Source organism: Vespa mandarinia, chromosome 1 (assembly GCF_050613455.1).
Source record: "Vespa mandarinia isolate Hongniang chromosome 1, ASM5061345v1, whole genome shotgun sequence".
NCBI lineage: Eukaryota > Metazoa > Arthropoda > Insecta > Hymenoptera > Vespidae > Vespa > Vespa mandarinia.
Window position 1 is genome coordinate 6,668,901 of NC_140810.1, and position 15,597 is coordinate 6,684,497.

Here is a 15,597-nt window from a genome sequence, read left to right on the forward strand (position 1 = left end):
CTTTATATTTTCTTTATTTTTTTTTTGTTTATTTAATAGACTAGTTTCAAGAATATTTTATTGTAGTTCAATTTATAATAGATAAATTTATAGAAGGATAAATGGAAGGAAAAAAAAAAGAGAAGAAAATGTTGCAATTGTTCGCAAATTTCGTTATTATGATTTTTAAACATTTTAATTTTAAAAAATTGTTTCTCTATTTTTTTTTTATTTATTTGGTGGACTGTACCTCTACGAATATTATTAGGATAATTTATTTTAAATTGTGATTTCTAATCGAATGACATAAAGAAAGGAGAGAAGAAAGAGATGCTTTTTTGCTGTGATTTCGTTATGATGATTTTAGAATGATTTTAAATGAATTTTAACACAAATCACCTTAGTTAGTTTGTTTTTTAGTTTTTTATTTATTCATTTCCTATATCATACCGAATCTTTGTCATAGTTTAATTAATATCAAGATTTATAATTACTTGATCTTAATCAATTATCACTAATCGTATTTGTATATGATTTTAATCCGAATAAAATAGGTATATATTATTATTAATATAAAATCTTTAATCTGTGTGTTTGTTATTTTCCAGAAATTTCTAATATTTCTTTCCATTCCAGATGAAATTTTATGTAATTATTCTTTATGATCCAACTGAAAGTTTAGGCTAATTAACTTGCGGAAATATTAGTTATAAAAATGGTTAAAAGGCTTTAAACGAGTTAAAGAGGGAGAAAGAGGAGGGGGTAGGGAGAGAAGGTCGGTATACAACCAATGTGAAATATGAAACAAGACAGAGAGGAGGAAATTGTAAAGTTGATTATATTAGAATTGCATTGATTAAGTGATATGTGATTTGTAATCTGTGCTCTGTGTTCTATGTTTTGTATTCTATGTTTTGTGATCTGTATATAAAAATGGCGCTATGATAGCGTGTTTTCTACGGATATGCCCGATTGGGTTAGAAATCCGGCCGTAGAAAAAAATTTTATTTCGTAAATTTCAATGATTCTTAATCATTTGATGCATGGGTAATATCTTCGACATACTTTTGCACTTTCTCAAACGATCAACAACAGAGTCTAGTTTGCGAAAGAATTTTTATTTTATACTTTTTACAGTTCGAATCATAGAAATACAACATATGATTTGAAGTAATGCATATGCATGATATATTATTTCGAAAAAAAGAAGTATAAAAATGTTTTTTTTAAAACATTTTCCGTCATATTTGACGGAAAGAATGTATTATAAAGATACAATTATACAGTATAGAGGCTTGAAAGGGAAAAACGAAACGATACAGTCAAAATTAAACCTGAGAAATTTATCATTAAACTTTTGTCTCGCTCGACGTTTATTCTGTTGATGATCTGACTTCGACTGACTCGCTAAATAAAATAAAAGGAACAAAGTAAAGTAGAAATCAAAATATCAAAGTCACATCGTTTGTTGACAACCTATGATAAATATTTGTCTAAATATTTTCCAATACTAATCGAAAAATTATACAAACGATTGAACATTAAATAAGATATAAGAATATAAAATTTTTTTATGTATTTAATATAAATGTAATATAAAATATAAATATTGAGTTTTTTTTTATTTGCAAAATATATAAATGTAATATAAAATATAATTATATAAATTTCTTATTTATACACACACACACACACACACACATATATATATATATATATATGTGGTATATGATAATAGAATAAGCAACTTCAAAAATTTATTTTGATTAAATTGTATGGAATACAAAAATGAAATTTATTGGACAATGATCAGTAACACATCAAATTTTTATGGATGTCCATAAATGTTCAATGTGGCTTTTGTCAGTTATACGATACACATCCCATCGTAATTCAAGTTTTTGCTACTTTTCCCAAGAACTCCTCAACCCAAAAAACAAGGGCGTTTCTTATTCTCTCTTTTAGCTGCTGCGCATTATGCAGAATAAATGGCACATACATTTTGTTTTTTACAAAGCTCCAAATGCAGAAGTCCAATGGATAAAGATTTCGGTGATCAGACAATGTGTTTATAGGCATTCATAAAAACTTAAAATATTACTGATCAGCAAACTTCATTGTTGTATTCTATATAATTAAAAAAAAATTTTTTTTGAAATTGTTTACTCTATTATGATATAAGTATAATATACATATCACGTATAAGTATACATATACATATAATTATATATAATTATATATATATATATAATATATATATATATATATATAATATATATACATATATATATAATATATATATATATATATATATATATATATATATATATATAAACTTCTTGTATTGTCTGAAATTAAATTTAAAAAGTTGTTTATTCATTCACGATATTTTCTATCAAGATTATTTCGTTAATATTCTTTTTCCAAATCATAATTTCTTCTTCTCAAGAATGGTACGATCTTCTATTTCAACACTTTTAACGTTTGTATACTCCTTTCATGCAATTTTCCACTGTTTTGGTTTTCTACTCTCCCCAAGTTGTTAGATACATTATAGAAAGAAAAGTTTTTTCTTGATGCTACGAAGTCTTTGGTGCCGAAGAAAGGGTTTTTTTGTTTTTCTTACTTCGTAATAAACGCGGCTTTTCTTATAAACTTTTCTTTTTTCCCGTTTTTCTGTTTGTTCTAGTGCATTCTTTTCTGTATACAGCGATATTCTTCTGAACTTTTTCCTCGGTATCGTTTATAAATAAACTAATTACGTGTTTTATAAAAGTTTAAAAAATATTTTGTAATGTTTCGAGCAATATGACCTTTTAACAAATTTTTCTTTGAATACAACAACAATGATAATAATAATAATAATAATAATAATAATAATAATAATAATAATAATAATAATAATTATAATAATAATAATAATAATAATAATAATAATAATAATAATAATAATAATAATAATAATAATAATAATAATAATAATAATAATAATAATAATAATAATAATAATAATAATAATAATAATAATAATAATAATAATGAATAAAAAAGATTTAAAATGATAAAAATAATCATAACTGGAAGACGTTAATTAGAAAGTCGATAAAAATGTTAATAAATAACTATTATCATTATTGTTATCTTTTCTTTCTTCTTGAAAATAAAGAAAAAAGACTTATGTGTATTTGTAATTACTTGAAAATAACACGAACATTATCGTTAATTTCTTGCATATTACGCAAAAGAGTAAAAATACCTCTCTTTTCTCCCTCCCTCTCTCTCTCTTTCGCTCTTATCTTTTATTAGATAGAAGTACTTTGGAACGAATGCAATATTGCAAGAAGAAAACTGCGTTCATTTATATGAAACGAGGGAGGAGAATAAAGGCATCCGTCGAGAACCCTCCCAGCCCATGATATGACCTTCAAAAGCATACAATACTACTTAAACTGCTTCACGTATATTCGAAACGGAGTCCACAAAAAGTTTTCAAAATACGTGCTATTATACTCCTATCTTTTTATTCAGAGAAACACGAATGTCGAGTAAAGCAAAAAATTATCTGTTATTACGTGACTCAAGTCTTTCATTTCACCGATGTCCAACGTCCTCTTGCATGGACCAATATTTATGTGCGAGTATCAAAATGTCAAAGCTAACTAGCATTTTCCCTTGCATAGACCACTATTTACGTATATTATAAATAAAAACATATCAAAGAAAATATGATCTTAGATATTTATAAATAAATTTCATTTTACTAAATTTTTCTATAAATTTTATCATTAAAAATTTAATATGTATATCTTCTAAGTTCATTTATTTTTATATTATGAAATATAAGAAATTACGGGATTACTGATAATCTTTAAAACTATAAATAAAAGTAAAATCATGAAGTAAATCAATGTATGCTCGTACGCGTGCGTATGTTATTTATATATATTCGTAGATTATGAAAAATATAAACATAAAACATTTCATTTCACTTTTTACATCAATCAATCAAAATGATTTATTCAAATCCTACAAAATTTCCAATTGAAATTGAATAACTTTTTTACTTAAAAGTTAAAACGATGGTAAGCGTAGATATATGTGCGGATACACTTACGGAGAATAACTCTTCGTATCAGTTCTTTGCAGAAAAGGGAGAACTCCTTCTCTCTCTCTTTCTCTCTCTCTCTCTTTCTCTCTCTCTCTCTCTCTCTCTCTCTCTTCCTCTTACTTTGAAAAATGGTAAATTAATGTGTTCACTTTGCCTTCCCTTCACGAAAATTTCTCATGTATGTTGTCGGGCTTTTTTCACGTGGAAAACTTGATAAGTTTTATTTTAACTTAAGGGATAGATTAAATAGACTTAAAAGTTTTAAAATTAACGAATCTTTTTCTTCTAAGAATTATTTTTATTATTTCTTTTTCTTTTGGTTTTTCCGAGTAATCAAATTGATATAAATCCTGTTACGCAAGTACGAAAAATGTGTCAGACGTTTAACTTGCTTACGTGATAGCAACTTCCACTTACGGATAGGAAGGTCGAAAAACCACAACCACCGGCAGTTTGTAATTAGCCTTTTAATCGAATTGCCCAGGCAAAATCGTGAAATGCGACCAGTGAATTCATCGTTTTCGCACGTTTTTGTTCTCGTCATGAACTCGTTGTCTCGAAATGGAAAGGAGCGACATTGCGAATAAGTAAAGTTACGCGTTGTACAGTTAAATTATATCAATATTGTAATGAGCCGATTATCGTCAAACATCTCATGATAAAGTGACATTCATTAAATAATAATTTTTGTTTAAGTATGTTTTTCACAATTACAAAAATGTTTGTTTAAGAAATTTAATAAATTATTAACAAATTTCAAAAATTCTAAATATAAGATAAATCGCAGTGTTATAATTTCTCATTGTTATATAATTAAGAATAATTAATAAATTTATCACAGTTTTATAATTAATCGCAATTATATAATTATTGTTAATTAGAATGATTACTAAAGGCCATAGCAATTATAAACGATAAAAGGAATATATATATATATATATGTATATACATATATATATATATATATATATATATATATATATATATGTATCTACTTATATACATACATATATAATAATATGAACTTCGTTCATTGAACACACATAATGATATGCATAAGTATACGTAAATAGTTAATGTATAAATTTTTTATAAATTTTTAATTTTTAAATATGAAGAAATTTAATTTCTAAACGAATCCGATTCTAATTTATTTTAATTATGGCTGTAGTTTCCTACTTACTCCATTCTTTCTTATTTAAAAGAAAAATCGTTTAACGTTTATGAAACTCCTGAAAGATGCGTAGCTTTACGAATACTTGCAGTTGGAGTATAATGAACGATCATAAAGTCAGAGAAATGAGACTGCAATGAAAAAGAGACAGAAAGTAAGAGAAAAAGAGAAAAAGAGAAGAGATACAATTGGAGTTCTCGCTTCTCTTCAATCCTGTTGTACGAAATTATTTCAATAACTTGAAGATATCATACTGTATTACAGCTCGTCAAGAACGATGTTAAAAATTCCGTTTTACTTTAGCCGCCTCAGAGCAAAGATAATTGCAATTATTTGCTCGCGTTCCATCAATTAACATGTACAACCTTTACCACTATCCTTGAAAGTGAAATTAATTTTTTTCTTTATTTTGCATGATTTCATATCGAAGATTTTGATTAACTATTCACCAATTTGTTTACGATTTGTGTAAATTGATTTTTCACTTAGTTTAAACAATTAGAGACGTTTGTCTTAAAGCTAAATAGCGAAATAGAAATAATTTAAAAATTAAAGATTGATTTTAATTTGACGTAATTTTATATTGAATGATCTGATTAACTTTCGTTAATTTAATTTTTTTTTTTTTTTTTTTTTTTCATTAATACAAATCCATCTTTTACGTCCTTCAAATGATTAAAGACGTTAGTCTCAAAGTTGCATAGAGAGATAGATATAAAAAGATAGACTAAGATTTGATTTTAATTTGAGTATAATTTGAGTTGAATGAATAACAATTTTATATTCAATGTTCTGGTTAACTTTCACCAATTTGCTTTATCTGTGTGTGTAAATATATATATATATATATATATATATATATATATATATATATATATATGATTTAAATGATAAGAAATATATTAGAAATATATATAATAAAAGAAAAGAAATAATTGATTTTTATAATTTCACATTTATGATTTGCCTTTTTTTTTAAATAAATATAGATCACCTGCAACTTAAGAAATTATATTCAAATGAAGTCTCCATCGATAATATTCCACCCATCGTTGTATTGATTTTACAGTCGAGCAGGATGAAAATACCGAAAATGTCGTTTCCTTTTTCATTGATGTCATAAAACTGCAGTGTCCGAGATGCCATCCACCCCATCGAATATTATCTCTGTGACCCAGTTTTCCAGACGGTTAATTACAGCTTTTTTCTCGCTTCACGGACGATTCTTTGATTCGTGATTCGAGATAACTTCGAAGAAGACTATTAAAACATTCGTTTGTCGTCGATAAAAAACACGAGAGTGAAAGGAAATAAAATTCGTGGAATTTATAGAATTTGATGAAAACAGATTGTCATTTTCAAATAAGATTGCAATTCGTTTCACTCAAAAACAATTGTCTTGGCAATAAATCAAGGTTTTTTTTTTTTGTTGTGATCACAAGTTCGTTGATCTCGATGATGAATGAGATGAATGATTTTCGTTAGATAAAATTTAATATAAGTCCATTAGAAAAAGTTTTGAACGTATTGATAATCAATATTTATTTAATCTTTGACAAGTTCGATAGTATGCTTTTATTTTTTTTGTATATTACTTGCTTGACAGTTTTATGGAGTTTATAGTTCTAAAGTAATTATCATTTGATTATCAAGAGATTTTGCGTTTAATTCGATTAAAAGGTCTGAGGTTTCTGTTAGGAAATTTATTTAATTAATCATTCAAATATGAAAATAAATCATTCATTTATTTAATTAATCATCAAAATTTATTTAATTATATCATTCACTTCAATTGATTTACGACTAGTCATTTCAAGTTTAATTAATTATCATTTTAGTAATCGATATTTCTCGTAAATTGTAATAATGATTTATGATTGTATAAATACATATATACTTAATCTTAATAATAATAAATGTAATTTCTCGAAAAATAAACATCTTTTATTTTTTATATTCAAGTTTTATTTTTATTATTAAATCGTTTAATTTTCTTGAATCTCCGGGAAAAAGTAAGGTTGTTGAAATATTTTTTATGATCGTGACGCACGGCGAAATATCATACGGTCTAGCTCCATGTTATTTCTCGAATGAGTCAACCATGGGCGTGAGATAACGACATGATTTTTGTAATAATCCTGCTCTGATTCTGTCCTCCCTTTTTTACTAGTTCGGTGTGACAGCTGCTCGTGAAAAAAAAAAAATTTACTTGACATTCCGGCAGAAACATCTACTTTATGATGTCTGTACCTAACGAACGATCAAACGTTTAGTTTGACTACAAAATAAACTTATGTGACATCTCTTAATAAAATTTTTTGTCAAAATCTACGAAAAACATTTCAAAATATTTCTCTTTAAACATTTTATATTGTAACTGAAATAAATAAAACGTTTGATGAATTAATTTTATATAAATAAAATATATATAAATTTTCTTCGTATTTGTATATCATTTTTATGAAAATTTAATTAATTTGAAATTAAATAATAAGACAAACATTTTAAAATAAGAAAAAATGAATCTATATGAGTGGAATGATCCTTTTAGTGCGTATGAAAGCTAGTATGTATGAAAATTTTCACATAGTAGGTGAAACTTAACAAAGTTATTGATTTCGTTGAAGTTGGAAGATATCTCCGAAGGTAGTCGAGCGACACCTGTTGCTTTACTAGAGCTCGATCGCACGGAATTTTTCTAGTCAAATATACGTATAGCATTTTTCTAACGACTAAAATGGTATCAATCTTGTTCGTATTGCTTTCCTACCTTTTAAACATTCTAATCCTGTTTTCTATTCCTTTTTTCATTATTCTATGAGATAATCGATACGTATTTTACTTTCTTCTATATTAACATCAACGGCTTTGATTTATGGCAAATATTCGAAAATAAGAAAATTTTTTTTTTTTAATGGAAAACCACATGGATGTTTTTGTTTACATTTAAATGCATATAAAGAAAAAAAAAAATAATCGCGTTTAATTAATATTTAACATCAAAATCATTAATACTAATCATGAAATTAATAATTATAGATATATTATTATTATTATTATTATTGTTATTATTATTATTATCATTATCGAAAGTTTTTCAAGTTCTTAAACTGAGAGACAAATCTCTCCATCCTTGCGTTCACGGTTTAAATGAGACGTTCGTAAGAAATTACGGAACGAGCTCTTTCTTCGCACGTACTCAAAAAGTTATTTAATAAAGACTTACGAACGATGTCAAAGTTCTATACTGTCTCTTCTTCGAACTTCGAAGGCTTGTTCAGAACGAAGGCTTTTCCGAACGAGACGTGTAAAGAAGATTAACTTTGGAGAGACAGTTATTTACATAAATTATCTCGTGCAAAGAATAAGTGGATAAAATGTTTGATCATCTACAATGTTGAAAATAATTACTTGTAACATTACCTATAATAATAATATTATTTAATATTAAAACTTTTTTAGTTCTATCAAATAACTTAATTTAAAAGATTGAAATAACGATTATTTTCGATTAATTTAAACAATTATTTATATGTTAGATATTTGCCAACGGCAGGAGGGAATAATGCGTAAAAAAATATATAGTTTTTCAATATTTCTTTAATTAATTTTGAAATATCAAAAGGATCAACATCATATACAACAATGATTATTAAAATCAATTCGTTATCAAGAAACGCAAATACTTATTCGACGAATTATAAATTAAATGACCCGTAAACTGCATTTATCGAAATTTTGAAGTTCCTCAAATTAATATAAAAGAGGATGGAACGTGATTCGACGTAATATCGTCGTGGGAAGGTCTTTTAAAGTGAGAGACGGTGTAATTACGGGTTTGAGGGTTTGAATGTCACCCTGCGAGGAAATTCGTGTCACATAATGGACGCGTTAATGAGGGAGATCGATCGTGATTACTCTGCAATAGAGAAGGAAATGCAGAGTGAGGGAGATAGACGAATAGATCATTGTAAAGAGAAAGAGAGACAAAGAGAAACCAACAGATAAATAGATAGAAAGAGAGAGAGAGAGAGAGAGAGAGAGAGAGAGAGAGATTAACAAACTGTTTTAAAAAGAAAAGGAGACTAAAAGAAACAGATAAACAGAGAAAGAAGGAGAGAGGGGGAAACGTAAATGAATAAAAGAAAGAAAACGCAAAATGAATGAAATAAAGATAGAGAGATGGAAGGAAGGAAAAAACAAGGAAACTAGGAAACTGAATGACTGTAAAGTGCAATACGTTAAAAGTTATTTAAAGAGATTGATAATTTTAGATATCTCAGGAACGTTTCCTTATTTCTATATCCTTAGGTAATAATCATGCGCATGATTTTTAGAAAGGATTCCAAGTACTCGATCGATTCTCCAAGGATTAAACCTTCCGAGTTTGGTGTCTTTCATTGATTTGTAACTACCGACCATAGGTAATCGATGCAACAGTTCTCTTTTCTTTGTTTGTTAGGAATCCTTTTATCTCTTCCTTTTTTCTTGGTTTTTTTCTTTTCTTTTCTTTTTTCTTTTCTTTTTTTCTTCCTCTTTTTTTTTTTCTTTTCTTTAACTTTATAAAATGTCAATTATAAATCATTTAAAATACTTAATTTTACAATATGACTTGATTTTATTCCTCATTATTAAATGATTAATTTCATTGAATAGTTCAATCCAATGTTCGTCCGTTCATTCGAAGAAAACCTTTGAATGTTTTCGCTCGTAACGAGATTAAGAAAAGAATAATCCAGGGCTTAAGCTCGAAGTTAGAGAAGCAATCTCGCAAATTAAAGCTCTATTTTTATTTCCTTTTTATTTTTCTTTTTTTTCTCTCTCTCACGAACAATACTCGTAAATGAAATAGCTGTGGACTCAAAAAATGGACAATATCGAAGATTCTCATTGTCCCTAAAATAATTATGTTTACCTTGGGTTTCTTTTATCTTTGTCGTTAACAAAAATATAAGGGAAGGAAAAAGAAAAAAATAAAGGGAAGAAAAGACGGTAAATTCTTAATAGAGAAACGTTTATAGAATTAAAGAAAGATGGCGCCACTATCTAGGTTTTCATCTAGCCACCTCATGCATTCTTCCTTTCCTATCCATGCGAAAGAAGATTGAATAGCAGAAGGAAGATTAAAGTCGTTCGAAATAATTTCTTCGAGAATATTACAATTTCTTTTGATGGATAACGAAAGATTACGAAGTTAATGAAAGTGCTCACGATTCGAAAGGTTTAATTTTTTTTATTAACTATTTACTTTGTGAAAGTTTAATTAGAATTAATAATAGAAATTCAATCGGTACATTCAAGTTAATAAAATCTCTCATTATTGAGAGACTCGAAATAAAAGTTATTAATACTACTTATCTATTAAATAATAAATATATGTGTTGTATAATATAAATGTAATATATATATAATATGATGTATATTATACATATAATGCCACGTTTGAACATTGCATATATAATAGAAAAAAAATATATACGTAGTATATAGTATATAGTAGTAGTGTATATATAGTATAAACAAAAAATATATATATATATTTTTATATATACTGTAATTTATGATAATTTTTTCATTATTAAATGGAGATTTAATATGGATATCGAATAAGTCAATTTAAAATATCCTTCCCCTAGTTTCTCAATTAAAAGCTCATTTTATTAACTTTCAAATACGCCCATATTACATCGTCAATGTTGATATCGACAGGAAATGGAAAAAGAGAAGGAATTGCATAAAACGTGAAATAATTGAGGTGTCACTTTTTTCTTTTTCTTTTTCTTTTCTTTTTTTTTTTTTTTAAGATACGCTATGAAAATACCGTGCAATTTCGCGACTACGTAGGCAACCAATTCAAACGGATGAAATGCTTTTCTTCGAACGAGTTTAGACCCTCAGAACGTGTCGTGTAGCTTGGGAAAGAACGACGGACGAACTCCTCACAGCATCCAAGCGTGAAATAGGTACGAACTGTTCCAGAGTTTCTACGTGATACCTAGATAAACTTTAAAAGCGTCGCACACTATGAATTTATTTCTCTTTGGTGGTCCTTTAAGAACATTCCTTATCTTCGTCCTCGTCCTTGTCGTCATTGTTATGCTTTCTTTTCCATTCTTTCTTTTGCAAGTGCATCGAATTTATTCGTACCATGATATCGACTGCAAATAAGAACGTGATCGAAGAGAATCGAGATAAAGCTAGAAAAATTTACGTCAACCTCAATTTATCCCGGCTTTCTTTTGACAATGAATTATTATTTTTGTTTTTTTTCTTTGAACGTTCTATATATATATATATAAGGAAAGAACCAATTATTCGTTTGATTTGTTTGTGACAACGACGTAATCGTTTTGTATTTTCAACCTGACATCGGTTATGTCTTTTTTAAATTAATAATTACAATTTTTGCGAGAAGGTCAAAACTTCTTGAATAAAAATATAAATATGAAATAAAAAAATTAACAGGATTCTATATCAATTTTTCGATACTCTCTCTTTTTATTTCTCTCTTTCTCTCTCTCTCTCTCTCTCTCTCTCTCTCTCATTTACTTTTGCAAAAATGTCAAGAAAAGAGTACAAATGAACGAATATTATTCAGTACATCATTTTTACCATTACTTTAAATCATTTTAATAATACATTTGATTCCTCTTTTTGTTACCCTACTTTTTTTTATTGGATGAAACGACCAATTTGAAAATAATTCGAAAATCGATAAACACCGACGATAAAACCGCGCTTTTTCGTAAAAAATGTTCGACTTTTTTACGTCTCACTTAGTACACACACATATACATATCTATATACCAGACAAGTATTCGCGTTTGCATGCGTTGGCCAGACTCTAATTAATTGCTCGATGGAACACGATCGTAGAGAATTAGCATCGCTGGTACGAGGATCGTTAATTAATTATGCATACCTTCTTCTCGTGCCCTTTCCTATCCACTTCGTGTACCCGATCATCGTCGAATTACTACGAAAGAATCGAGAGAATGTATATATATACGTGCACATATACATGAACTTCTATTAGTATTACATAATTGCGAAGTACGATCGAGTATTCGACCTATCGATTATTCATTTTCTTTTTTTTTATCTAGTTTTTTTTTTTCTTCTTTTTTATAATCTGATGAGAAAAAGTTAGACTTCGTACTGCATTTCTAATATTTTTATTTCCCTTTATTAGCTTTACCTTTTATTATGAGTTGCTTTAGTAATATTAACTATCCGTTAGATATTAGCTGGTTTTTTACTTCTTTTTTTCTTTTTTTTTTCTTTTTATATAGTTCAATACATTACAATACGAAAAATAATTTTTATGAATTTGTTTCCTTTTTACAAACTAAAATACAAATGTTATATCCTTCAGCGACATTTATTTTATATATATATATATTTTTTTTCTTTACCTTCTCCGTTATGTCCATTCTTCTTTTAAAATTTGTACGCCAAAATGAAACTCGAGCATCGAATTATTTGACGATCCATTTATTCTTTCCTTCATATCCCCTTTTTTCTCTTTCTTTATCTTTTCTTTCTTTCTTAGGAGGGGATAAAAGGGTAACGTAAAAAATGGAGATTCTGCTGATGGAGTACGTAAACAAGAGATAGGTAGGAAATGGAACGCGAAGTACCGGGAGGTCTTACTCTTTTTCTTTAATGCATAAGATCTCAAATAGAAAGTGAGAGAGAGAGAGAGAGAGAGAGAGAGAGAGAAAGAAAAAGAAATGAAACGAAATGAAATGAATTACGCCAATCGTCTGTACAAATTTTCATAGAAATAATACAACATTCGTTAACAAGTTTTACAGAAATTGAGTAGCAATATAAGATTTTACTTCTCGTTCATGAAAAATTTATTAAAAATGAGATAGGAACATAAAAGGTAAAGAAAATATACATACAAAGAAAAAGAAAAAAAAGAAATATCTCTCATAGAAACATATACAATGCGTTTGCTAATGGTTCTTCCGTAGTATAAAACTACAACAGAAAATTATTCTTAACACGTTCGAACAACGCGAACAAGTACATTCTGCTTTTATATACGTATGTACGTACTAATATACCGGGTGTTCCACGTCCCTTAATAAATCCCTCTTCATCGTTCTCTCTTGTAATCAATTTCTTTTTTTTTTTTAGTAGACCAATTACGAATTTTAATTGAATCACTTAATATCGAACTAATTCTTTTCTTCATTTCTCATTTCGTAATATTCAACAAATTTTTACACTCATTTACCTCGATTACCTTCTTTTTCTTTCTCACGAGAAATTACGATCTCTCGTATCGGAGGCACGAGAAACAATTTCACACGACGTATTATAACAAAAGGAAGACCGTAATGACTGTCTCTTTTTCTCTCTTTCTTTTTCTTTCTCTCTCTCTCTCTCTCTTTCTTAAAGATCGACTTTCACGTTCGTTACAGCATCCGTTCGGGGATGCTGGGAGTTTATTAGCACTCGATTTCCGAAAAAGGAAGCTCGCAAAAAACGAGAGATAGAGAGAGATAGAGAGAAAGAGAGAGAGAGAGAGAGAGATAGAGAGAAAGAGAGAGAGAGAGAGAGAGAGAGAGAGAAAGAGAGAAAGAAAAAGAAAGAGAGTAGATTCAAGGGTCTCGAAATCTTTAGGATTTCTCGTTTCGAATGTGAGTCGCGTCGCGAATCGATCGAAAGTCGTGTATATTTCGAGGACGATCTCACCAATAGTGTGGTATGCTATATGCCTCTTTCGCATTCCATGACCCTTCTCCTTCCTTTCCTTCTTATTTTACTCGTCGTCAGTCTCGTCCGGTCTGGTGTCGTGAATTTCCGTGAAACGTGCGCGAATTTATTGCAAGTCTGTAGTTACGAATCAGCCAACGCCCGTTATATAGCCTTTTATACCATTCGGTACGCCATTCTATCGGTCTTTCCGCTTCCGTCTATCGTCTACATCCTCCTCAGCATTTCTCCGTCTTTTTTAGATTAATCACACCAAGAATACGTGTGTGTGGTGTATACTCAGATACGATCGATTCTATCCCCATTTGGTTTCCTATTGAACACTTTGTTTTATGTTCTTTCTTTATTTCCTCCGGCCCATTGTTTGTTTGTTTTATCGTACATTTACATTTTGTAAACTTTTCATTTTTATTAACGGGACCATGTCATTCCATGGAACTTACACTTTTTATTTCAAAGACAATGATTTATAGGAAAATTGACTCTTTTAAATCCTCAATATTTATTTTAGAATTAATTTATTTTAATTGAGAAATGATTAATTTTTGTAACATTTTCTATATTTATTATAATTTATTATATGATTTATTTCATATTTCAAAATTATTTTCAATCAAATTAATTTATAAAAATTTCATCAAGCTGAATCATTAAAAATTCTTTTCTTAATTAAGCTCTTTCGATAAAGAGACCGTAGATATCTATTTTTATTTTAACGAGCGTAGATACCTAATTATATCATTTATATAAAATTGCAGGTATCTTCAGTTATATTATCATTGTTTATTAATACTTAACCATATACAAATATTACAAATTCAGATTCACGAGATTAATATGTCAAATATTGTCTATATAGACACTTCGTGTGAAACCATTTATCTTTCATTGAGATATCAAGGTTTGTATATATATAGTACATAAAGGCATATTTTAATCGTAATACAGTGCTTTCGTGGCTAATGTATTAGCGAATTAATTCCAATTACACATCGCCTCTTCGTTTATTGAATTTTCCTAACGCAACAAGAAAGTGAGAGAGAGAGGGAGAGAGAGAGAGAGAGAGAATTGTACAATTATAGCCACACACACATATACGTTTGATTTATATTTACTATCTCCTGTTATTTGTAGATGTGTTACATGTAGACGTGGGAGTTATTTCATGTTAGCGTGGTTGAAGCTCTAATTACTATTTGAAATGTAACACCTGTCGCGGTTTTTGGAAATGTTCGCAATCGATTTCATCGAAGTTCTATGAAGTCAATTGGAGTTTTGATTCTCTTAATTGTTCAAACACGTAAGAGAGATCGTGAACATTACGAAACTTCATTTAAAATTATATTGAAGCCCAAATTATTTCTGTTCGAAAATATATATGTAAGTTTTAAACGATAATTTTATAAGTTAGTGAAAATGAAGTTATAAAGTTTAATATATTTTCATATTGATTTTAATCTTTGTTATGTTCAATATTTGTTATAATTGCTTTTAATAGTAATATTTTTTAATGTATAATCAGTTTTGTTGAATAAATAAATGACGATCGAAATAAATATCTGAAAATTAATTAATTTTGGTATTGAAATAATTGGTAAATACGTGG

At 28.0% G+C, this 15,597-nt stretch overlaps 1 long non-coding RNA gene across 2 annotated transcripts; it reads right to left on the reverse strand.

Annotated features, from left to right (window-relative positions):
- Nucleotides 1–10,921: 10,921 nt before the first annotated feature.
- LOC118446999 (uncharacterized) lies at nt 10,922–14,181 on the reverse strand. 2 transcript variants are annotated; one of them, XR_014982226.1, is made up of 4 exons: nt 13,971–14,181; nt 12,677–12,804; nt 12,184–12,237; nt 10,922–11,419 (listed from the first exon to the last, which is right to left on the reverse strand). It is a non-coding gene; the product is annotated as an uncharacterized LOC118446999 (long non-coding RNA). The 2 variants fall into 2 exon arrangements; XR_014982225.1 differs by having other exon boundaries at nt 12,677–12,808; nt 13,971–14,177.
- Between the last annotated feature and the right edge of the window lie 1,416 nt (nt 14,182–15,597).